This window comes from Pinus tabuliformis, chromosome 6 (assembly GCF_031772625.1).
Source record: "Pinus tabuliformis cultivar Carrire ecotype Pingquan chromosome 6, CPIR1, whole genome shotgun sequence".
Taxonomy (NCBI): Eukaryota; Viridiplantae; Streptophyta; class Pinopsida; order Pinales; family Pinaceae; genus Pinus; species Pinus tabuliformis.
In genome coordinates, this window is record NC_142292.1 from 1,276,897,140 (window position 1) to 1,276,923,456 (window position 26,317).

The 26,317-nt window shown below is 41.2% G+C and overlaps 1 pseudogene; it reads left to right on the forward strand.

The window, feature by feature from the left end:
- The first annotated feature begins 318 nt into the window (after positions 1-318).
- On the forward strand, positions 319-1,385 carry LOC149263308 (U4/U6 small nuclear ribonucleoprotein Prp31 homolog pseudogene; annotated as a pseudogene).
- The last annotated feature ends 24,932 nt before the right edge of the window (positions 1,386-26,317 follow it).

Here is a 26,317-nt window from a genome sequence, read left to right on the forward strand (position 1 = left end):
AAGGCATAATCTTGATTTTTTTTCTTTTCGCCTTTTTCGTAGTAATAAATGAAGTTAAATGAATTTCTGTTGAGTGCATAACTATGTATAATTTCACTTTGTTTTAATATATGTTAGATTGAGATATAGTTTACTCGATTTCTATAAGCACAGTAAACTTGTTTCACTGTATCAAATTTCTCCAAAATTGCAACAAACTCCAGTTTATTTTCAATCTCTGTTAATATGGCACCAGCTTGCTCGGTTCATCCGCTACATCTTTCGATGCAGAAGGCCAAAAATGGCCTCGCAGACTCATTTTTGGCCGATCTTGAAGATTTATTAAATAATGATATGTCCCTAGAAGATGAAGAGAATGATTTGGACAACGTTTCAAAGATACAAAAGAGCCAGCGTTATCTGGATATGCAGAAAGTTGAAGAAGCTTTGCAAGATGGATCTGAGATTACTAGAAATGGGATAGCCTTGGAGGATGAACCAGAGTATCAACTGATTGTTGATTGTAATGCCTTGTCAGTTGATATTGAGAACGAAATTGTTATCATTCACAACTTCATTCGTGACAAATATAGGTAGAATTTTCCTGAGTTAGAATCTCTTGTACACCATCTAATTGATTATGCTCGAGTTGTAAAGAAAATTGGAAATGAGATCGATTTAACTTTGGTTGATCTTGAGGGTCTTTTACCTTCGGCAATCATTATGGTTGTTTCTGTCACTGCATCTACCACTAGTGGTAAGCCTCTATCAGAAGAAAACTTGCAAAAGACTTTAGATGCATGTGATAGAGCGCTTGCACTTGATGCAGCAAAAAAGAAGGTTTTGGATTTTGTTGAGAGTAGGATGGGATACATTGCCCCCAATTTGTCTGCTATTGCAGGGAGTGCAGTTGCAACGAAATTGATGGGTACTACAAAATTGATGGATAGATGCAAAGTCAACACTTGCAGCTAGGGTGGATTCTACAAGAGGTGAATCTACTAGAAAAACTGGCAGAAACCTAAGAAAGGAAATACGCAAGAAAATAGAAAAGTGGTAGGAGCCTCCACCTGCAAAGCAGCCAAAGCCACTGCCAGTTCCAGATTATGAACCCAAAAAGAAGAGAGGTTGTCATAGGCTAATAAAGATGAAAGAAAGGTATGTTATAACAAAAATGCAGAATCTTGCAAATCGGATGCAATTTGGTGTACCTGAAGAGAGTTCTTTAGGAGATGGATTGGGGACAAGGTTATGGTATGTTGGGCCAAGCTGGAAGTGGAAAATTACGAGTATCTGTTGGTAAAGGTAATCTTGCAGCTAAAGTGGCAAAAAGATTTAAAGAGAAGATAGTTTGCACTATCTATTGGAAAGGTGGAGGAGACAAAGCACAAATAATTCACACGTAAAACACGAGTTGCTTCTTTTCTATTGATCACACGAAACATGATGCTTACAATGAACCCAATGAAGGGTATTGATCATTTTCCAACTAACTACTTGCTTAATATATCTTGACATGCAACCACACACTCAAATTCATCTATCACTTGACTTGACTCAACACTCAAATACTCAATCACTCATTCACTCAGTTCACTGACTCTCGATGTTTAGCCAACTCCACATGCGGGAGTAATTACAATTTCTAACACTCTCCCTTAATTACGACCATATGACTCAACATGATTTAACTAACACATAAACATGCCTGCGCGTCTATGTCTTAGCTAGGCTTACAATGACTCAAGAATTTTACAATTTTGCATTTTCTTTTTCTCTGCTTCCAGATTCTATATCCTCAAAATTGCTTCATTCTTTGTTGAACTTTTTTGTTGTAGGATTTATTCACTTGTTGTTGTTGCAATTTTACTTTGACTTGTTTTGAACTTGTTCTGAAAAACAATTGGATCATGTCTTCTACACCTTCCTCTTCAAATATTTGTTCAACTATGAACTGTTGCCACAACACTGCATCTTCAAACTGTCTTCTTTGCTCTTCATATTCATTCTTTTCACTTTTATCATCAGGTACTTGTAACAAATTTGAAATGGGAACTGATACTGTTACCCGTTTCGTAGAGATAGCGAAAAAGTGACCCGATTTTGAAAAGGGGTGATGCAGAACACACATGTTATTTTTAGAGCATAGTTTTTGGCACTTTAAATTTTTTATGTACATTGCTTTTTAAAATGGTAGTGATTTTCATGCTAATTTAAAAAAGTGGTAATTCTGCATGAGACCCTTTTTTTAAAAGACCTATCTTTTGACTTTAAATTTTCTAATGTATGAAATGTAAATAATTATTTTCTAAATTTAATAATTTTTGAAGTGGTCTTCTTCTTCATATTTTCTTGTTTTTTTTTTTTTTTTTTTTTTCTTTGTAGTGAGGTTTTTATTGTTTTGTATATTTAAAGAAGAAGGTTGATATTTTGAATTTTCGATATTCTACATATTTATACATCGTTAATTAATTTTTCAATCCACATGAAATAATTGTCTCTAAAACACAATAATTTTTAACAATTGACATAAAAATAACAATTTTTAACATAAATATAACTAAAAAACTACATGTTTTGATAATTTTTTGTAATCTTTTGCTAGAAATAACATGTCAAAATCACAATTTTTATAGAAAATTTTTAACTAAGAATGGTTAAATAACAACTTTTTTTATGAATTTCATGTCAAAAAATAATAATAATCACTGTTTTTTTCAAAAAATAATGATTAACATAAAAATTAATGCGAAAATCACATAATACAAATATTGAACACATAACAACCTTAATTGAGTGCTTATTCTTCTCATAAAATGTCAAAGTCAAAACATTACAAGTATAACTAATTAATAGTTACAAAAAATGAGCTTTATTTCCAAGCATAATTTAAATTTAATCAACAATATCACGTAATCCAAACTCTTCATCCTCTAGAGTTTCATCATTGTCTTCTTCTACAATATTTTCTGTTTCATTTTGTTCATTTTCCTCTTCTAATGGATCTTTGATGTCTGCGAATCTCCCAATGTATGCCTTTCCAATCATTTCGTGTAATGGTGGTTGGGGTTCCTTTGCCTTTTTTGCCACAGGTGACTCACTAAAGTCCCATTTCTTCAACCTAATTTCTTACATTGCATCTAGAAGAAATTGAAGAGCATTAATTCTTTGCTGAATAAAATTGCATTGTATTGGATCTTTTTCAATGGCAATGCAACTTCTTCCTTTTTGAAGGCAACATGCTAGTGTTGTACATAATTATCAAGCACAAAAGAAATAATGAAGTAAATTATTACAATGACATATAAATTAAGAAATAACATATTGAAATTCAATTCCATATAATAAAACTTACCTGAGCCAGAAAATAAAGCTAGAACCCAATCTCTTTCATTTGAACATATGTTTATAAGATAGTTAATCAATAACTGTAGTTTTTGATCAATGTCAACTATCTCTCCTTTTGCTTCTTTGTCTTCATATGTTAGTTTTCTCACAAAAACATCATAATTCAGTGTTTGGCTATGAATCTTTCCATCTACCTTATTAAAAATCATAGACATATAGCTATCATCTTTTTCCTAGCTATCAATATTGATGAACTCACAATCATTTATAAATAGTTGATCTTCATGGTTAAGAAGATTTGAATTTTGCTTGTAACATGAAATAATAAAAGTTTAATTAACTTGTACATAAATGAATTTTTTAACACTAATCAAATATACATTTTAAACATCTTGCCATGTAAGCTACATACTTGAATTTGTTTTCCCCTTGAAGCTTAACAATAACAATAACCCCGATGGCCCAATGGCCTGCAAGGGTGGTGGGACGATTCCGAGAATCGCCCCGCCACCCCGGCGAACCGTTGGGCCGCCACGGTGGGGCAAAGGGCGGGATGATTCCTGGAATCACCCCACCACCCCGATGGGCCGGAGGGCTACGACACCTCGGTAGACTGTTGGGTCGCCGAGGTGAGCTGGAGGCTGTCTGTAGCCCTCCGTCGCACACTAGCAGCCCAACAGCTTGTGGGGGTGGTAGGTTGATCCCTGGAATCGCCTTGCCACTCCCATGGGCCATTGGGCTGACGAAGTGGGGCGGAGGCTGTCCGTAGCCCTCCGCCCCACCCCGGCGGCCCAATGACTCGCGAGGGTGGTGGGGTGATTCTCGGAATCACCCTGCCACCCCTGCGGGTTGTTGGGCCACCAGGGTGGGGCGGAGGCTACCCGCAGCACTGCGCCCCACACCAGCAGCCCAACAGCCTGCGGGGGTGGTCGGGTGATTCCCGAAATTGCACTGCAACCTTGGCTACCCAACAGCTCACGGGGGTGGCAGGGTGATTCCTGGAATCACCCTGCCAACCCCGTGGGCTGTTGGGACGTCGGGGTGGGGCGGAGATTGTTCGCAGCCCTCCACCCGACCCCGACGGCCCAACGGCCCGCGGGGGTAGCGGGGTGATTCCCAGAATCACCGTGCCACCCCCATGGGCCGTTGGGCCGCCGGGGTGGGGCAAAGGGCTCGCGGGCAGTTGGGCCACCAAGGTGGGGTGGAGGGCCCATGGGCAGTTAGGCCACTAGGGTGGAGCGGAGAGCCCGTGGGCCGTTGGGCCGTCGGGGTGGGATAAAGGGCTGCAGAAAACCTCTGCCCCACCCCGGTGGCCCAACGGCCCATGGGGTGGCAGGCCGATTCTGGGAATCACCCTGCCACCCCCATGCACCATTGGGATGCTGGGGTGGGGTGGAGGGCTACGAGAAGCATCTGTCCCACCCCGGCGGCCCAACGACATGACGGGGTGGCGGGGCAATTCTGGGAATCACCCTGCCACCCCCGTGGGCCACTGCGTTGTCGGGTTTAGGTGAAGGGCTCTGGACAACCTCCGATCCACCCAGGCAGCCCAATGGCTCGCGGGGGTGGCTAGGTGATTCCGTGCTACCGGGGTAGGCGGACGGCTGTGGATAGCCTTCGCCCCACCCCAGCAACCCAACAACCTGCGGGGGTGGCAGGGTGATTTCAGGAATCACCCCGCCACCCCCGCGAGTTGTTAGGCCGTCGGGGTGGGGCAGAGGGCGGGGTGATTACCCTACCACCCCTGCTAGTCGTTGGGCCGCCAGGTGGGGCAGAGCGCTGCGGATAGCCTCTGCCCCATCTCGGCGGCCCAATGGCTCGCGAGGGTGGTGGGATGATTCCAGGAATCACCACGCCACCCCCACGGGCCGTTGGATTGTTGAGGTTGGGTGGAGGGTTGTGGATAGCTTCCACCCAAAACGGTGGCCCAACATCTCGCGTGAGTGGCGGGGTGATTCAGAGAATCACCCCGCCACCCCCACTAGACGTTGGGCCACCAAGGTGGCGTGAAGGGCTGAAGACAGCCTCCAACCCACCCCGACGGCCCAATGGCCCGCAGGGGCGGCGGGGAAATTCCGAGAATCACCTCGCCACTCCCACAGGCCGTTGGGACACCGGGGTGGGGTGGAGGCTATCTAGTGGCTCGCGGAGGCGCTGGGGTGATACCAAGAATCACCTTGCCACCCCCCCAAGTTGTTGGGCCACAGAGGTGGGCTAGAGGGTGGGGTGATTCCTGGAATCACCCCTCCACCCCTGCAGGCTGTTGGGTTGTCAGGGTGGGGTGGAGGCTGTCCGTAGGCCATTGCGTGGCTGTGGTGGGGCAGAGGTTGCGGACAACCTCCACCCCAACCTAGCGGCCCAACGGCCCGCGGGGGTGGTGAGGTGATTCGAGGAATCTCCCAATCACCTGCCCCACCCCGACGACCCAACGGCCTGTGGGGGTGGCAAGGTGATTCCGGGAATCACCCCGCTACCCTCGTGGGTCATTGGGCCACCAGGGTGGGGCTGAGGGTTGTTCGCAGCCTTCGCCCCACCCTGGCGGCCCAACAGCCCGCGGGGGTGGCGGGGTGATTCCAACAATCACCCCACCCTTTGCCCCACCTTGGTGGCGCTACAGCCCGCGGGGGTGGCGAGGTGATTTTGGGAATCACCATGCCCTCCACCCCACCCTAGTAGCCTAATGGCACCAGGGAATCACCCCAACACCCCCGTTGGCTGCTGGATAGCCTCCGCCCCACCCCGGGGGCCCAATGGTCCATAGGGGTGGCGAGGTGATTCTAGTCCCGGAATCACCCCCGCGAGACGTTGGGTTGCTGAGGTTGGGCAGAGGGCGGGGTGATTCTGATTCTCAAAATCACCCCACCACACCCACAGGACATTGGGCCGCCGTGGTGGGGTGGAGGCTGCACAGCCTCCGCCCCACCCCGGCGGCACAATGGCCCGCGGGGGCGGCAGAGTGATTCCTACCCCCACAGGACATTGGGCTGCTGGGGTGGGGTGGAGGGTTGTGGATAGCCTCAACCCCACCCCGACGGCCCATCGGCCTGTGGGGGCGGCGGGGTGATTCCGGAAATCACCCCGCCCTTTGCCCCACCCCGACAGCCCAACAACTTGGGTCGCTGGGGTGGGGCAGAGGTTGTTTGCTACCCCCCACCACCGCCACGGTCCATTGGACTGCCGGGTTGGAGCGGAGGCTATCCGCAACATCCGCCTCATACCGTCGGCCCAATGACTGGTAAGGTCAACAGGGCTATTCCGAGAATCACCCTGCCACCCCCGCAAGCCATTGGGCCACTTGGGTGGGACCAAGGTTGTCCGCGGGCGGCAGGGCGATTCCAAGAATCATCTCACCACCCTTGCGGGCCGTTGGGCTGCCGGGGTGGGGTGGAGGCTGTGGAATCACCTCGTCACTCTCGCGAGTCGTTGGGATGCCGAGGTGGGGCAAAGGTTGTCCGGTGGCCCGCGGGGGTGGTAGGATGATTCCGGGAATCACTCCGCCACCCCGCAGTCTATTGGGCTGCTGGGGTGGGGCAGAGGGCGGGGTGATTCCCGAAATCACCCCACCACATCTGTGGGTTGTTGGGCCGCCAGGGTGGGGCGGAGGGATGCCTGCGGGCCATTGGGCTGCTGAGGTGGTGCGGAGGCTATTCGCATCCCTCTGCCCCACCCCGGCAGCCCAACGGCCCACGGGGGTGGCTAGGTGATTCCCAGAATCACCTCGCCACCTGCAGACAACATCAACCCCACCCCGACAGCCCAACGGCCCGCGGGGGTGGCCAGGTGATTCCTAGAATCACCCTGCCACCCTCAGATAGCATCGGCCCCACCCCAATGACCTAACGACCTATGGGGCTGATTCCCAGAATTGCCCCAACACCCCCACCCGGGGGCCCAATGACCCGCGGGATTGGCAGTTTGATTGCAAGAATCACCCCGCTACCCCCACAGGCCATTTGCCAACTGGCATGGGCTGGAGGGCAAGGTGATTCCTAGAATCACCCAGCCACCCCCATGGGTCGTTGGCCCGCCGTGGTGGGGCTGTTGTTGTCTTCACCCCTCCGCCCCATCCCGGTGGCCCATTGGCTTGCGGGGTTGGCGGGGTGATTCCTAGAATCTGCCACCCTCGTGGGCCGTTGGGCCACCGGGGTGGGGTGGAGGTTGTCCAAAGCACTCCGCCACCCCCACCCTCCGCGGGGGTGGTGAGGTGATTCCCGAAATCGCCCCACCACCCCCGCAGGCTATTGGGCCGCCAACATGGGGCGGAGGCTACGGATAACCTCCACCCCACCCTAGCATCCCAATGGCCCACGAGGCTAGCCCGAGGCTGCGGACAACCTCTGCCCCACCCCGGCAGCCCAACGGCCTGCGGGGGTGGCAGTTTGATTACGGGAATCACCCCGCTACCCCCACGGGTCGTTTGGCCATCAGAGTGGGGTGGAGGCCAGGGTGATTCCCGAAATCAGCCCGCCACCCCCATGGACCATTGGGTCGCCGGGGTGGATTTGAGGATATCCGCACCCCTCTGCCCCACCCTAGTGGCCCATCGGCCCGCGAGAGTGGCGAGGTGATTCCTGGAATCAAATCGCCACCCCCACAGGGTGTTGGGCTGCTGGGGTGGGGCGAAGGTTTTCTGCAGCATTCCGCCCCCTAGGTGGCCCAATGGCTTGCGGGGGTGGTAGGGAGATTCTGGGAATCACCCCACCCTCCGCCCCACTCAAGAATCACCCCTCCACCCTCGCGGGCCCTTGTGCTGTCGAGGTGGGGTGGAGGACCACCCTATGGCCCAAAGGCCTGTAGGGGTGGCGAGGTTATTCTGGGAATCACCCTGCCGCTCCCGGTGGCCCAACGACCCGCGAGGCTGGTAGGGTGATTCTCGGAATCACCCCGCTACCCCTGCGGGCCTTTGGGCGGCTGGTGGGGTTATTCCAAGAATCACCTCACCATCCCTGCAAGCCATTGGGCCAATAGGGTGGGGCAGAGGGCTACGAATAGTCTCCACCCCACCCCGGCGGCCCAATGGTATGCAGGGGTGGCGAGGCGATTCTGTGAATCTCCCAGCCACCCCCGCATGCTGTTGGGCCGCTGGGGTGGGGCGGAGGCTTTTGTTCAGCGGCCCAATGGCTCGTGGGGTTGGTGATGTGATTCCCGGAATCACCTTGCCACCCCTGTGGGTTGTTGGGTCGCCAGGGTGGGGCGGAGGGCAGGGTGATTCCTAGAATCACCCCGCCACCCCCACGGGCTGTTGGGCTACCGGGGTGGGGCAGAGGCTTTCCGCAGCCCTCCTCCCCACCCCAGCGGCCCAATGGCCCGCAGGGGTGGCACGGTGATTCTCGGAATCACACCACCACCCCTGTGGGCCATTGGGCCACCAGGGTAGGGCGAGGCTATCCGCAGCCCTCCGCCCCACCCTGGCGACCCAACGGCTCGTGGGGATGGCAGGGTGATTTTGGGAATCACCCCGCCACCTGCGCGGGTGGTTGGGTTGCCGAGGTGGGGCTCGTAGGGGAACGGCCCGCGGGGGTGGCGAGGCGATTCCGGGAATCAACCCACCACCCCCGTAGACCATTGGGCTGCTAGTGTGGGGTGAATGGTTGCGGGGGTGGCAGGGTGATTCTGGTGTATTAGAATTTAATGTATTTCAAATCCATTATTTTATCTTTAAGGTCGTTACTAAAACATGTTGAATTTATACTTGGGAAAGAAAAATGTTGTTCTACCAAAAACATTAGTGTGATTTTTTCCTCATAAACAACTAATTTTTTGCACATAAAAATTTGGTTTTACTAGCATTTTTTTAAAATGTTGAAAATTGACCCTAAAAAAAAACCATCCTTCCATTATCAACACTTTTCGTTTTTAGGGTGTTTTTTGCACGAAAATTTTGTTTTCAGGGTGTTTTTGCACGAAAATTTTGTTTTCACTACCACTTTTAAAACATGTTCAAAATTGACCCTAAAAAAAAAACCATCGTTCCAGTATACACATTTTTCGTTTTTGCACTTTTTTTGATGCTTTTTCGAGGTTGTTTGGCCAGAGTTCTCGTTTTGAGTTTATAGTTCCTGTTTCAAAGTTTACATTGTTTTGTGCTTTTTTTCCTGTAATCTGCATACTCAAGATCATTATTCACCTTCAAATCTTTTATTCTAGTTGTTGCTTTAAGACTCACATCAATTTGTTATATTGGTTTCTGAATCCATTCTTCAATGAGCTTCAAATCTGCATCAAATTTATTAACAACCTTGTTTTCAACTTCTTTTCTCATACTATTATGAACACCTGCATATTAAAAAACAATGTTAAAAACATCTTTAATATGATTCTCTTCAGTGAGAGCTTCCTGCTCTACATCTACCTTCTTTTCAACTACATGGAGGTTGTCTTCCACTATTATGTTGTTAGTGGATATTTTCATAAAAAACTCTTCAATCACTTTATCATGTTCTTGATCATCAACTACTACTAGATGACATACTGCTTCATGAGAAGTTCCAACTGCTTCATATCTTGCTGCTACAGTGGCAGCTTCAACCTTCAATGTTTCATCAAACATTGTGCTTACCATATTGGCACATTCAGTCCTTGTTTCAAAAAAGAAACCACACATATCGCTAACATAATTTTCATCCACACTATGGTGGGATATCCGAGCATGTATGTGCTCATTGTCAATTTCATTAACAATTTCAACTTCATCAAATCCATCAGTTGTGGCTGGATTCACCAATTTACATATCACTTTGTAGTCATCATCCACATGTGTCTCATCATAGTGGGATTCACAATCATCTACATCATCCACCTTACAGTGGATTCCTTGAGAATTTATTTGCTCTTGCTCTGTTTCACACACAGAGGCTCCTGCTTCTCTCTCTGCAATCTTTGTTGCATATTCTTCATCCATATGCATGATTTCATAATGGGTTTCAATTTTATGGTTTTGACAACCACATCCACTTTTGAGTGGAATTCTCCAAGATCTGTTTTCCTCATAGAGTCTTGCTCATCTACTCTCATATCTACGGCTGACTTCTTTTCTTGTGACATAACTTGTTGTTGCATGTCACTCTCCTTTGTGCCAAACTCTGCTTCCAAGATCTTCCATGCTCGATTGGAAGTTGTAGCTTTTGATACCTTGGACAAACACTTCTCATCCAATGCATGTTTCATAAAATTCAATGCTAAAACATCACATACCCCATTATATGGGTTATTAGATTCATACTCAATTAACTCTTTAGCTCTAAGAAAAGTTAGCATCTTGATAACCCAATGATCAGAATATTCACCTGTAAACATAGGAGGTGGTAGAAAATCAAAGCTACACCAATCACCCTCGATTTTTTCTTTCTCTTCTACTAGACTTCTCAGTTCCTCGATTGCGGCCTAAAATTCTCTAACCATGGCAATGATCTTTGCCTCTTCTTTTCGATTTATGTTATTAATATGCTTCAGTCACGCTTTGTGACCCATGACTGCAGTCTTTCCTCTGTCTTATAGTTTCTTTCCTAATTGCATGAGGCTATCTTCCATATCACCCCCGAAAGAAAATATGATTTTCAATATGCGCCCCATAAGGCACAATCTTCACCAAAATAATTGTCATGCTTGACAAAAAACCAATTAACTGATAGACATTACAATGCCCTAAATTCTCTTGCCAATACAAACCCTATAAAAATTTATTCGTTCTAATAAAAAGATCTGAAATTTTATATATTTTTTTTTATTAAAAAAAACTTAAAAAAAAAATCGTTTTCCAAAATCCTTTTCAAAAGGCCTTTTTTCAAAACTTTAATAAAAAACCTTTTCAACACAACCTTATAAAAAAACTTTAATACAAACCTCATGTATTAAGAGGACCGCTTGAATTTGACCTTTGAATAAATATCGTGATCTTTTCTAATTTCCGTGCCCTTCCAAAAATGAACTACCCAAGTGAGCTTGTTGACTTTGAAGCATGCCACTCCATGAATTGTTTACGCTCTTCATGGCTCGATTGTGGCAACTAGTACACACGACGTTTCATGATACGGTAGCGCTGCAAGCCAACAACAATTATTGGCCACTATTCTAGCGATATCTCTCCTTACGAATTCACGGCTCTTGAATAATCCAAAAAATAATAAACCGTGCGTCTCTTGCAAATTGGCGCTGCATTTCTCACATACATAAAGGCCTGATAAAACTTGGCTATTTCTTGACTTAGCTCTAATAGAAGTTTGATGGAAAGGCGGAGGAGACAAAGCACAAATAATTTGCACATAAAACATGAGTTGTTGTTCTTCTATTGATCACACAAAACATGATGCTTACAATGAACCCGATGAAGGGTATTTATCCTTTTCCAACTAGCTACTTGCCTAATATATCTTGACATGCAACCACACACTCAAAGTCATTTATCACTTAACTTCACTTGACTCAACACTTAAATACTCAATCACTCAATTACTCAGTTAACTGACTCTCTATGTTTAGCCAACTCCACATGCGGGAGTAATTACAATTTCTAACACTATCTAGTTTTAACAGTTGTGACATGGACACGACAGTTATTTTGAGGTGGAGCTATATACCTTGCATGAACAGTAAAGGAATGTGGATCTTGGATGTGTTTGTGGAGTACAGAGCTAGGGAAACATGATCAATCTTCAAATCTAAAATCAATTAGTTCATCAATGGTGAGGTCAGGTCTCTTTGAAAGTACATTTTCAAAATTTTCAACATAGAAATAAAAGTTTGTAAAATTTTGGCACTGAAAAGCTCACAAAAAGATCTGAAAGAGGGCTTTGCTAGAGGGCTTCGCTACATAACAAGGATTAAAAAGGGAATTAGTCCAAAGAATCATAAGGCACATCTGAAAGCATTACTTAATAAAGTTGGTGATTTCTAAAATTATCAAGCAAGAGTAGTTAGGGCTTACAAAGAGAAGATCCATTCTACATCATCCTATTTATTATTGAAGGAAAGAAGGAAAGGACCAAATCTCCAATTAGTCCCACTAAATTTTGATAAGGCTTCTTACAGATTGAGCGATATTTTTTAGTGCCTTCTAATATGTTCGAATTTGCTGGCAACAGATTGTGGGTAGGCACATTGCCATTGTTGTCAGAAATTTAAACATTTCTGCTCGATAGATTGATTGTATCACCCCTAAAAGTTGTTGATTGTCCAAGATAACACAACTTGTATGGGAATAGATGTTATTAAAGTAAATATCTTCAATTTTATCAAACCAGCTCACAAAAATATAGAAAAGATAGATCAACACCTTAGAATTCAACCTCTTCGAGGGGGCAACCTCCTTTACATTACATAAATGAACAATTCTTGGATGATTCAAATGACAAAACCTCCTTTCTATATATAGGAGTCTAAGGAGTCACAATATAACACAACCAACCTAAGAATAATAATATAAAGGCACAAAAATAATAGTAGAGGGATTCTATGGGGCATAGTAATAACAATATGGGGACAATAGGGGCACAACAATATACAACTACAATAGTAATGGGGTAATCACTAGTATTATAGGGACCTAACATGCCCCTCTCCTTCAAAAGTGTTGTCCTCAATGCTTGAGTAGTTCTGGATGCTTCTGTATAAAATTCTCATCCTCCCATGTGGAATCTTCAGTGGATAAGTTCTTCCACTTGATGAGATACTCCGAAATTGATCGATTTCGTAGCCGTCGAGTTCTTGTTTCTATGACTGCTTATGGTTCCAATATAATTTTTCCTTCCTCATCAAGTTTTGGCAATATTGTTTGAACTGGGAGCTTGTCACCTATAACCTTCTTTAAACATGAAACATGGAAAACTGGGTGCACTCGAGAAGCTGCAGGAAGCTACAATTTGTATGCCATAGTACCAATATTTTGCAACACCTTGTATGGACCATAATGCTTTGGTGATAATTTATTATCCTTCTTAGCTTGCTTGAGGGACATTTGTTTATATGGTTGTAGCCATAGGAATACCCAATCACCTACATCAAAACTTCTTTCACTGCAATGTTGATTTGCTTGTTGTTTCATTCTATTCTGCGCCAACATGAGGTTATCCTTTAAGAGTTGGAGGACTTGTTGTTGATGCTCGATGTGATGTTCCACTACTTGAACCTTAGAATTTTGTCTTAAATATGATGTTATGGATGGTGGCTGATATCCATAAAGTGCCGTAAATGGGGTCATTTTTGTTTCTGTATGGAAGGAAGTGTTATACCACCATTCAACTAGAGGCAACAATTTGACCCATTGTGTCTATTTATCAGATACAAAGCAAAGAAGATATCCTTCCAAACATTTGTTTACTATCTCAGTTTGCCCATCAGATTGAGGATGATAAGATGAGCTATGAGCTAACTGAGTACCGAGACAAGAAAATAATTTTGTCCAAAAATTTCCAGTGAAAATGGGATCTCTGTCACTTACAATAATCTTTGGGTTTCCATGTAGCTTTTGAATTGTTTCCATAAATGCAGTAGAAACTGTACTGGCTTTAAATGGATGTGATAATGCACAAAAGTGTGCATACTTGGTAAGTCTGTCAACTACCACCATGATGACACTCTTTCCCTCAGACTTGGGTAAACCTGTGATAAAATCCATTGAAACCTCCTCCCAATGTTGGCTTGGAATGGATAAAGGTTGTAATAGACCTGGGGTCTTAATTGTTTCAACTTTATTTTGTTGGCAAACCAAACATTCTGCCACAAACTTTTGAATATCTAATTTAAGGCCATCCCAAAAAAATTCCTTCTTAACCCTGTGGTAAGTTTTTAAAATTCCTGAGTGCCCTCCTAAAGGAGAAGTGTGCAATTCCATAAGAATATTTTGTTTGAGTTGGGAATTCTTACAGAGGTATAAGTGATATTTATACCATAATGAATCATTTTGCTAGCTAAATGTATCAGATGTACTGGAATCTTGTTGTAACTTTCGAATAAGTGCCCACACTTCTTCATCATTCTTCAATTCCTCTCTTGCTTCATTTATCCAATCAGGTTGGATAATAGAAATGGCGCACAACAATGCTTCCACATCCTCATCCTTTCTTGAGAGTGCATCTGCCACCACATTTTGCTTCCCTTTTTTGTAGATGATTTCAAAGTCATAACCCAACATCTTTGTGACCCACTTTTGTTGCTCTTCAAAGAATAATCTTTGTTCTAAAAAGTATTTAAGGCTATCATGAACTGTTTTTACCTTGAAGTGTCTTCCCATTAGGTAGGGTCGCCATTTCTTAAGTGCATGTAGTATTGCCAACATTTCCTTCTCATAAATAGCTTTGTGTAAAAAATTTCCCTTGATTGGACGACTTTCAAAAGCAATGGGTCTTTCATCTTGCATTAAAACCACACCAATTCCATTTCGTGAAGAATCACATTCCACAATAAAGGTTTTTGTGAAGTTTGTTGTAGCTAAGACCGGTTCTTGGCACATTGCCTCTTTAAGATGTTCGAAGGCCTTTGTTGCTTCTGGAGTCCATGAAAATGCATCTTTCTTCAATAATGTTGTTAGAGGTGCTGCTATGCTCACATAATTCTTAACAAACTTGCGCTAATCCCCTGTCAACCCGAGAAATCCTTGTAGATGCTTTATGGATGTGGGGATTTTCCATTCCTTAATCGCTTTAATTTTGCTAGGGTCTACCTTAACTCCTTCATGAGATACAATATGACCCAGATATTCCACCTCTTGTACTCCAAAGAAACATTTGGATCTTTTTTCATATAATTGTTTCTCCTCCAATAGTTGTAGCACCCTGTCAACATGTTCAACATGATCCTTCCAAGACTTGCTGTAGATTAGTATATCATCAAAAATACTAACACAAATTTTCTAAGGAAGGGTTTGAAAATGGAATTCATCAAACCTTGAAATGTAGAAGGTGCATTGGTAAGGCCAAAAGGCATGACCAAAAATTCATAATGACCCTCATGAGTTCTAAATGCTGTTTTTAGAATTTCTTTAGTCTTCATTATGATTTGATGATATCCTGAATGAAGATCCAACTTGGTGAAGTAAATTGATCCATGCAATTCATCCAGTAATTCATCAATGACAAGAATGGGAAACTTATCTTTAATAGTGAGCTTGTTGAGCTCCTTATAATCCGAACACATGCGCCATGATCCATCCTTCTTGTGCACCAATACTGCTGGAGCAAAGAAGGAACTTTGACTAGGTTGAATTATACCACCCTCTAGCATTTCTACAACCATACATTCAATTTCACTCTTTTGGGCATAGGGATATCTGTACGGCCTGATGTTTAGAGGAAAACTTCCTGGAATTAGATGAATAGCATGATCATGATCACAAATAGGTGGGAGACATTTGGGAGTCTCAAATACTTTGGAATGATTGTCCAAGACTTTTTGGAGATCTGGAGAAATAGATGATTTTGATGTGGAAACATCTAGCGAACATAATTGTGCAATTACACCTCTTTGTTCCTTTTTTAGAATCTTTGTCATACCATTAGAGCTGATTATCTTTCCTGGTTTCCCTGCAATACCCCTTAATTCAACTTCCTTTCCTTCCAAAAAAAATTTAATGAAAAGTTCTTGAAAATTAAAATCTATTGTACCCAAGGATTGTAGCCATTGGACTCCTAGTACAACATCAACACCCTCCCATTGAAATGGAAAGCATTGGGCTAGTCAATACATATTCTCCCATGGATAGCTTGATATTATGGCACTTTCCAGAGCAATTTATTGTTCCTCCATTTGCAACCATCACTTGACACTCTGGTGCTGGATATAAGAAGCAATTCAATTCTTTTGTTACCTTATAATGAATAAAATTGTGGGTACTTCCTGAATCAATCAACACTATTACCTTTTTCTTCTTGATTTGTCCTTCTATCTTGATGGTTTGAGGAGTGGTAATTCCAGCCAATGCATTACAAGATATGGTCAGATTCATTTTTTCTTTATCTAGGCTTTGTTCCTGGAGTATATCCTCTTCTTTTGACCTTTCTTGCTCCTCTTCTTCTTCCTCTTCACAATCTATGTAGAATAATTTCTTCTCAGCACACTTATGAACTTTAGTGTATTTGCTATCACAACTGTAACAAATCCCTTTTGCTCTTTTTTCTTCCAATTGTTGTGGTGTCAAACTTATAGGTTGTGGAAGACTAGGGGCAACGACACTTCCATCTTTATAATTGTGAGTGGTATGCTTCCTGGTTTCCATAATTTTGCTTTCCATTTTTCTTGCTAACCTGAATGCCTTCTCTAATGAATCAGGTTCCCAAAGGCGAACATCATGTTGGATATTATCCTTTAAAGTCCCTATGAACACATCAATCCTATGCACCTCTGGAATATTTTTTACCCTTATGTTCAATTTTTGGAACTCCTCAATGTGCTCCATTATTGAACCCTTTTGTTTGAGACTTATCAATTGGCTAAAATAAGTGTTGCTTTTTGTATCATCATAATGTGTTGTCAATTCTTCCGTAAAAATTGCCCAAGTGATAATTTGTTTACGAGAGCAAACCCATTGATACCATACAAATTGATTTGGTTCCAAATATAAAGTTGCAATATGTATCTTTTGTGTGTTTTGCACATTATTGAGATCGAAAAATTGCTCCATCTGTAATATCCATGTTGCGGGATCCTTGCCATCAAACTTCCTCATATCGATTTTTGGAATATGGTGGGTTTTCAATCCAATATTAGAGTCTATGAAATCATGATTAACATTTCTTTTGTTCGCATCATGAGTTTCCTTTACTACCCTTTCACCATTAGTAAGTATTTCTTGTAGAAAATTTGTCAAATCTGCCTTCAAATCTATCTTCAAATTGTCAATCTTAGCTTCCACACCCTTTATCTTAGATTCCATGCCATTTATCTTAGCTTCTGTTAGCTTTTGTGAGAGTGAAATTTGTTGCACTTGGTCATGTAATTTTAATATATCATGTAACATTTCTTCCTCTTCTTCATGAGTCATGCTAGAGCTTTTAGGTTGCTTACTAGGTGTTTGCATTTTCTTTCCTTGGGGCATCAGTTACCAATAATAATGCTCTACTATGCCCTTTGAATTCCTTCAAAATAATTTTTCAAACCAAGCTTAAGAAAAAATTAAAAAAAATCTACAGACCTTTTTTCACTTTGTAGGAGCTCGATATTGCCTTTGATGTATCTCTGTAATTTCAGATCATCCAGTTCTAAAATTGCGACCTGCAGTAGCTCTCCGTTTCCTCTTTCTAATGCCACCAGTCTGATCCCAATTTGATTCTCCAATGAGGAGTTATGCGAAATCTCCCACAGTGACCTGATTATAGACTAGTTCAGTAAAGCGAACTTGTACAACGTGCCACGTGTCCTTGTTTCAACCTTTGGCTCTAAAAAATATATATAAGAAACTACCGTCCATTCTCTTTTTGTACCTTCTTATGAAATTTCAATTCGATGCTCAGAGAGAAAGTTATGACAATTTTCCTCAGGTCACCTGTTTGGAATGTAATTCATGAGTCTGCAAAAATACCAACTTCCTCAGATCACATCTCTGCAAATATAGCGCGAAAAGCTCTGAAATTTGGACCCTCAGTTCAGTGCGATTTCATCTCAAATGGGTTTTTTTCGCTTCTGAAACGTCGCAGAAAAAAAAAGTTATAGCGAAAATGCCACGATGACCTATTTGGAGCAGCGAAACCCTAGAATCCAAAGCTTTGATACCAAATGTTATGAAACTAGCTCACAAAAAGATAGAAAAGATAGATCAACACCTTATAATTCAGCCTCTTTGAGGGGGCAACCTCTTTTACATTACATAAATGAACATTTTTTAGATGATTCAAATGAAAAAACCTCCTTTCTATATATAGGAGTCCAAGCAGTCACAATATAACCCAGCCAACCTAACAATAATAATATAAAGGCACAAAAATAACAGTAGAGAGATTCTATGGGGCATAGTAATAACAATATGGGGACAATATGGGCACAACAATATTAATAAGGGATACAACTACAATAGTAATGGGGTAATCACTAGTATTATAGGGACCTAACATTCAGCATCTCAAAAGAAGATAGTACAGGTGAGAAAAATTAGAAGAATGGCTTAACTTATTAATTGCTTCACCAATAACAAATAAATGGTTGATTGATTCATTGCACGAATTCAGCTAAATTACTTTTCCATGAAACATTTGAACCAAAGACTTTGAATTTCCAGTTTCTTTAAACTTAACAGTTCAGGTATATAACTTAATCATTGCAAGAATTAAGCTAAATTATTTTTCCATGAACAAGTTGAACCAAATACTTTGTATTTCCAATTTCTTTAAACTTAATTTTTCAGGTATATAACTTGTGGGTTGCAATTACCTGAACTTGTGGGTTGTAATGGGAAGATATCTGACACTGGAAAATAAGGTGAACAAAATCAGAAGAATAGCATAAATTATTAATTGCTTCACCAATAACAAATAAATGGCTGATTGATTCATTGCACGAATCAAGCTAATTTTTTTTTCCATGAAACAGTTGAACTAGAGACTTTGCATTTCCAATTTCTTTAAACTTAACAATTCAAGTATATAACTTGTGGGTTGCAATGAGAAGATATTTGACACCCAAAATTGGATCTAAACTCTGTCGCAAGATACTCCCAATAGGCATCTCCTATAAAATCACCTTAACAAGTGACAAACTCCTTTTGTTCGTTGAATTTAAAGTGAAGTGGCAGCTTCTTAGGATCAAACTCCTCTACTTGATTTGGAACAAAAGAAATGAAGCACTTAGTAGCAAGGCACAAAATGAACAATTTTTTTATTGGTATGTTTGTACCTTGATCTGTGCAAATATTCACTTGTAGAACATTGTCCAAGTCCAGAAGGTTGAAATGAAAGTGGCAGACTTGTGAAACAAGGAGCCCCCTAATCACTCTATTTTCCCCTTAGCTTGTTCTACGCAATCCCAGTGCTTAGAAGAAAGGCACAAACATTGGGTTTGTTGGGTTGTTCAACAAAGAAGGACATGGGAAGAATGGCATCACAGTTAGCCTCCCCTACTTCGACAACACACTAAAAATTTCCTTCAACTAGTTCTCACTTTTTTTGAAGCCAAGAAACCCCCAAGTCCAAACAAGGGAAAGATGGACGGGAACCTTTGTACCATACCTTGAACAAGTCATTGTGAGAGGATCACCAAATCAAATATCAACAAGTTTATATGTACCTATTTGAATGCTTAATTTTGATTTCCTAAGTCTTGTTGTCTTACTTTTTCTTTGTGTTCATCTTCATAGATGTCACTGTCTACTTTTGGAAACTATTGTAAACAATTGAACACACATGTTTTCCCTTTTATCAAATAACACATGGAATATTTGTTGTGCTAATCCAATTTCTTTGAGATCAATTATTTATCACAGATTCTTGTGGTAGTCCAATTTCCTTAAGCTAGAACATAGATATAATATCACGATTCTCCCCTCTCCATTAGTCTGTTTCATTCATAGTAAATTCTTGGCTATATAAAGCCAAATTCAAGTATTGTGTGGCTTTATTTTTGCTGGAAAATATTTTTTTTAGCACTTTTAACATAAAATTTCTTAATTGTATATCATCCCTCCTATTATGCCTCCAATATAAGGCATGCACTAGAATAGTCTTTCAAAGGTAAAATTAGACATCTGATTGAAATATTATCTTTGAAATTATTATTTTTTATTCATTTTTCTTGTTTCTCTAGCAACTTGATAGTTGCCTTCAATACAATACTCTGTTATGGAAGCTTATTTGTCTTCCAGAAACAATATGACTCTATCTTCAGATTCACCATTGTTTGGTAACCCTAATAATCTTGGAAATTCTTGGGACTTGAAATAGATTAGTCCTTTTCTGTGCGTGGATTCATTTATCATGGTTTTCATTTGTAATCGTTCTTTTTTTTTTTTTTAAATAACATACATATTTTGTATTAGAAAGCTGTTGCACTTGCACTGGTCGGGATAATGATATGAATATATTATAATTGTTGAAAGAAAATTTTCCTTTGGAATTTACTAAGTAAGAAGAAAAACAATCATTCGGAAAGGATTTTGAATAGATACCACTTGTATAAATTTTGCAAAAAACTCCTAATATGAAGCAACATTTGCAAAACATTAAGCACATTTATTGAAATAAGTCATGGTTACTATAAGCTTTCTCCTCATTCTCTGGGTTGGCTTGAAAGTTTTGATCTACAATCATCATTTCCACTTCTTCCTACTGCTATGCACAATCTCATTTTCCTTTACCTCCTCCACTATAGGCACAACCGATAGTCTAGCCTTTCTAGGTAGCTAAAGTAAGATTTCTGGCCAGCAATCAATTTTCAAAGGGAAACACACTCATATTGAAGATCTTCATTTTGCCTCTACTAACTGTGTAAGTTAACAGAATCAGAGCATATTCAGAATTTTTGGTTTCTTCCTAGGAATACATCCTGCCAGTGATAGAGAAAATTGAATTCCCATTATCAGATGTAATCTTCTTGTCCTCTCAAAGCTATGTGAACAACAATGGTCTCATACAATGGGTATGCAGAATGGGAAACTTGTGTGGCTGTGGAAACTTGTATTAAAGATGAAAGTACACATACCACTGATAACCCATGGGACAGCCAATGATTGTGGGATAGATTGAGAAATATTAGCAAGAAAATAAGAGATATGTGACTATATATAAGTGTTTCTTTAATTAAGATAAAATATCAATAGTATCAACACCTTCAACATGGACAATGCATACATATATGTCACCTTCAAATGTTTGAACGTGCCCATAAATTATGTACAGGTCCAACAAATTGTTTTAGTATAGACACATGAATTTTATTTTAGAAAATACCACAAAAAAACTCCATTCTGAAGAAATATGACCACTGAGATTATATGCTTATATGATTCTAGCCATTTTGATATTTTTTCAAAGTGTTGGTTTACATATTGTTGTAGGTGACTGTTTTAGATTTAATCTGCAAATAGGAAGGTACAGTGAACATATATGCCAAAGAGACTTCAATATAACACAAATAACATAAAATCCACATGGTAGCAAGATTTTTGAACATGCCCAGATCACTTGTATTAAAGATGAAAATACACATACCACTAATAACCCATGGGGCAGCCAACAATTTTTGGATAGATTGAGAAATATCAACAAGAAAATAAGAGATATATGACTACATATAAGTGTTGCTTTAATTAAGATAAAATATCAATAGTATTAGCACCTTCCACATGGACAATGCATACATATATGTCTCCTTCAAATGTTTGAATTTTCCCATAAATTATGTACAGGTCCAGCAACTCATTTTAGTATAGACACATGAATTTTATTTTAGAAAATACCACAAAATAACTCAATTTTGAAGAAATATGAGCATGCACAACAATAGCCATTAATAAATGTATTGGTAAAGTTGATTTATTTTTAAACCAAAAACAAAAAAAGTGTTGTCAAAGAGACAAATTTTCAAGTCCACATATACCATACATATCAATGACTTCCCTTTTATATAAGAAGTGCTTCAGGTGTAAGAGGCATTGCAGTCTTTGTTGTATATAATGATTTATTGCATTCTGTCATGTGAAATTGTCATTATAAAAAAAGTGTTGTAAATTACCCAATGAAAAAAGAGAAGAAAAGCTCATAAAAAATGCAAGTACTTGATTATTGGACCATTGAAACACTTTATTTATATAGAAAAGATGAAGTACATGTACATACTTGCAACTTATCACAAGTTGGAACAATTTCAAGCCCTAGCTAGCAAAACCAAGGAAACCCTAACAACCAACTCCTCATATATAAGAATCACACTTAACAAACGCTACTCACTACACCAAGAATCCTCAACAACCTAGCATCATCAACTGCAATGACATTCATGACATGAATGTTGGTATGTGGGAGATTAAAGAAGAAGAAGCTGCATTTTCTCTCACAACTTGTTTGAGAAGCCTACAAGTTGGTTAACCTTTATGTATTTTCCTCAGCCCTGCTGGTTTATTCTGTGTCCTGGTTCAATATGAAAACATTCAGACACTAGTGACGAGGATTGGCAATCAAGGTTTAGGGTTCAACATAGAGAGCGACAGAGGGTAATAGGCACCCATGGAGGCATAGGGAGGAGGGAGCTCCAATCCCTCCTACAGTAATGTGGTTTCAAATAGAGGAAGAGCAGGGAATAAAAATCAGACTCCACAACCCTTGGAGGTTAAGACAGAAAACACTAAAACTCAAAAGGCAGAAGGCAGCAAAACCCATGCAAAACAAGGGACCCACGAAGAAGACCGACAGGAGAAGATAGCAGAAGACAAAGGTCAAGGAGCAGAGAATAGAAACAGGATGGAAACCTGCAAACCCAAGACCATTACCAAACCATGAGTTATTTTGAATGATCCAGCTCTGCAAGAGCACAGGGATCACATGGAAAACTATGCCATTATATGTAAATTTATGGGAATTTGGCTGTCAGAGAAAGCGTTGTACACCTAGATAAAATACAACTGGAAACCAAAGGGGGAGTTAAAAATACATCTTGGATCCAAAGGTTTTTTTACAGTGGTATTCACGAACATGGAGGACAGAGACAGGATTTTTGAAGGAGGACCATACTTCTTTGCAGCTGTCGGTCTCTATATGCGGCCATGGACGATGAACTTTGTGCCAGAACGTGAAACCTTCACTTCAGTTCCGGTATGGATTAGACTCTACTCCTTACCTTTAGATTATTGGATGTCAGAGTCTTTAAAAGCTATAGGCAATAAATTAGGTCATTTCTTAAAGATTTTAGAGGCAACTCTATGAGGAAAATATACCTCCTATGCTCGTATATGTGTGGAGATGGACCTATCAAGAGCCCTTCCAGATGAGGTCATTCTAGAAGTCTATGACAAGGAATGGGTTCAAAAAGTTGACTATGAACATATCTTGTTTAGATGTCACAAATGTCATGAGCATGGGCATCTATCTAGAGATTGTCCTCTTAATAGAAGGGAAGAACACCTAAACACCAGCAAAGGGAGAGATCAGACAGGTTTCACCAAAGTAGGAGGAAAAGGAAAAGGAGGGGGAAGGAAGACACAAAAGAACCCTACTGAGAAGGATAACAGAACAAGAAGTCACAACAGTTTTGAGATCTTAGAAGAAGAAGATGTCGAGGGAGGTGATCAAAAGAGAACAGAGAATCAAACAACAAGGGGGAAAGAAAAAGAGACCAGCATGGAGTTCACATAGGAACAAAATGATCAAGCGAAGGACCCTTTGAGTAACATGGAAATAGAAAAAGACCAGGAAATGACTCAAAGTGAAAGTGGCATAGAGGACCAAGACTTACAGGAGATACTGGAAAGGGAGAACCTAGAGCTGGAAAAGTTTCTAGAACAAGGAGGAAACCTGGGAATAAACTCCATGCCTCAAGAGGATGTTGACAAGGTACAATAGATATTCCTTTACAAGTCACATCAAACAGCTGCAGGAGTCAAAAGAGGACATGATAACCAGGATACTAAAGGGACTTCCTCAATAGGATTAATAACAGGCAATTTAACAAAAAACCTAGGCAAAAGGAGGGGAAGAAAAAGACAGAAAGAACTACTGCTAGAGTGTGGAAAACTCATGATTGACTCAGGAAGGATGAAATACCTGTCTAGTTACTCCTTTAAAACCCAACCTCAATGAAGATCACAAACTGGAACATTAGAGGACTAGGGAGTAGAAGAAAACAGAGGAATCTAGGTAACAGGATCAAAGAGGAAAAACCTGACATAGTATTCATCCAGGAAACAAAATGCTCAATGGTGAAGATCAGAGAAAAACATAGTATATGGTTAAATAGATATGAATACCTTGAAGTTAAGGCACACAAATCGGCTGGTGGCATTCTCACTATATGGGATCCACAGGAATTTGGTGTGATTGATGCAGAGGCATCCAGACATCACCTCTCTTTGATTTTACAACCGGTGGGTGATAGGCAATGTTACATGATCACAAATGTCTATGGTCCTCAACCAATGGAGGAAAAACTTCAACTACTCACAACACTGGTGGATATGAAGAAGAGATACCTAGCTCTACCCTAGATTCTAGGAGGCAATTTTAACATGACTAAATCACTCACGGAGAAGAAAGGAGAAACTAGAACACTTGGCAGGGATTTAGTTGCCTTCCAGAACTTCATCACCAATATGAAATTGGTTGATATGGAAACCAACAATGGAATCTTCACTTGGAATAACAAAAGGGGTGGCCCTACCCAAGTAGCCTCAAAATTAGACAGATTTCTTATTTCAGAGGAACTTCTTCTCATGGGAAGTAGTCTGAATGAGCTCATCCTACCTTTTGGAGGTTCAAATCACTGGCCTATTCAATTGGAAGCTTCTCTTTTTGGTAAACCTAGGAACTCCCCCTTTAGTTTTGAGAACGCTTAGCTCACACATTCAGATTTCCTCACAAACATTGAAAAATGGTGGAAGGAAGAGCTACACCTTCAAGGTACAAAGATGTTCCTTCTACACAGTAGGCTCAAACACATTAAAGGCATACTCAAAGAGTGGAACAAAAAGGAATTTGACAATATCTTCAAAGCTAAAGGAAATTTGGAAAAGAAACTTAAGGAAATAAACCAAATTCTTATCACAGAAGGCTTTACAGAAGAAAGGAAAGAGATGGCAAAGTCACTCCAACATGAATGGGAAAACAGATATCTACAAGAGGAAATATTCTGGAGAAAGAAATCCAGAGTACAATGGATTAAGGAAGGCGATAGAAACACCAAATTCTTTCACAGATCCACCATAGCTCAAAGAAACAACCACAGAATTGTCAAACTTACAGATTAGCATGGAATAGAAAGAAACACTCATGAAGATATGGAAGAGGTTCTCGTCCAATATTTTCAGAGAATTGCTAAGGAAACCTCAGAAGATAGATATCAGTTTACAAAAATATTTACTCAATACATTCCAAAATTGGTTTCTAGAGAAGACAATCAGAATCTCAACAGACCAATAACAGAGGAAGAGATTGAGGAATTCATTACAGAGATGTAGAATGGGAAAGCACCAGGCTTGGATGGCTTCAATGTGGACTTTTTCAAAACATGTTGGAGGATAGTAAAACAGGATATTCTAGAGGTAGTGGAAGACTCTTGAAGATTTAAGACAGTCTTGAGGGCGCTCAATAAATCCTTCATAGCCTTAATCCCCAAACAAGAAAAGGCTACCTCTCTAGACTGATTTAGACCTATAGCATTATGCAATGTGGTATACAAAATAATATCCAAAGTAATTTCCAATCGTCTCAAACCACTCTTCCCTACCCTAGTATCATAGGAGTAAACGGGCTATGTGGAAGGAATACAAATTCTTAATGACATAATTCAAGCACATGAAGTGGTTCACTCACCCAGTACCAATAAACAGGCAGGGATGATAATTCAGCTAGACATAGCTAAGGCCTATGACAAACTCAACTAGTCATACATAAGAGCAACTCTAAAATCCTATGGCTTTGATTACAATTGGATTAAGTGGGTCATGGCACTAGTTATCACTGCCAGCTATTCAATTCTTCTCAATGGCTCTCCCTCCAAAACCTTCAAGCCTACTAGAGGTCTCAGGCAAGGTGATCCTCTTTCTCCTTTCCTTTTCATTCTAATGATGGAAGGGTTAGGGAGAGCAATCAGGGCTACTAAGGAGGAAGGGAGAATTCAGGGTTTGAGACTCACTCAAGATGGAGACACGGTGACACATTAGCAATTTGTGGATGATACTATGCTGCAAGGCACACCCACAGTCAAGGAAGCCAAAGCATTTAAGCAGATTCTGAGGGACTTTTCCATGGAAGTAGGCACAGAGGTAAGTCTTACTAAATCAAATATTTTCTTTTTCAATATAGATATTTTGATTCAAAGAAATATGTCCAGAATTTTGGGCTTTCAAAGAGAGTCTTTGCCCGCA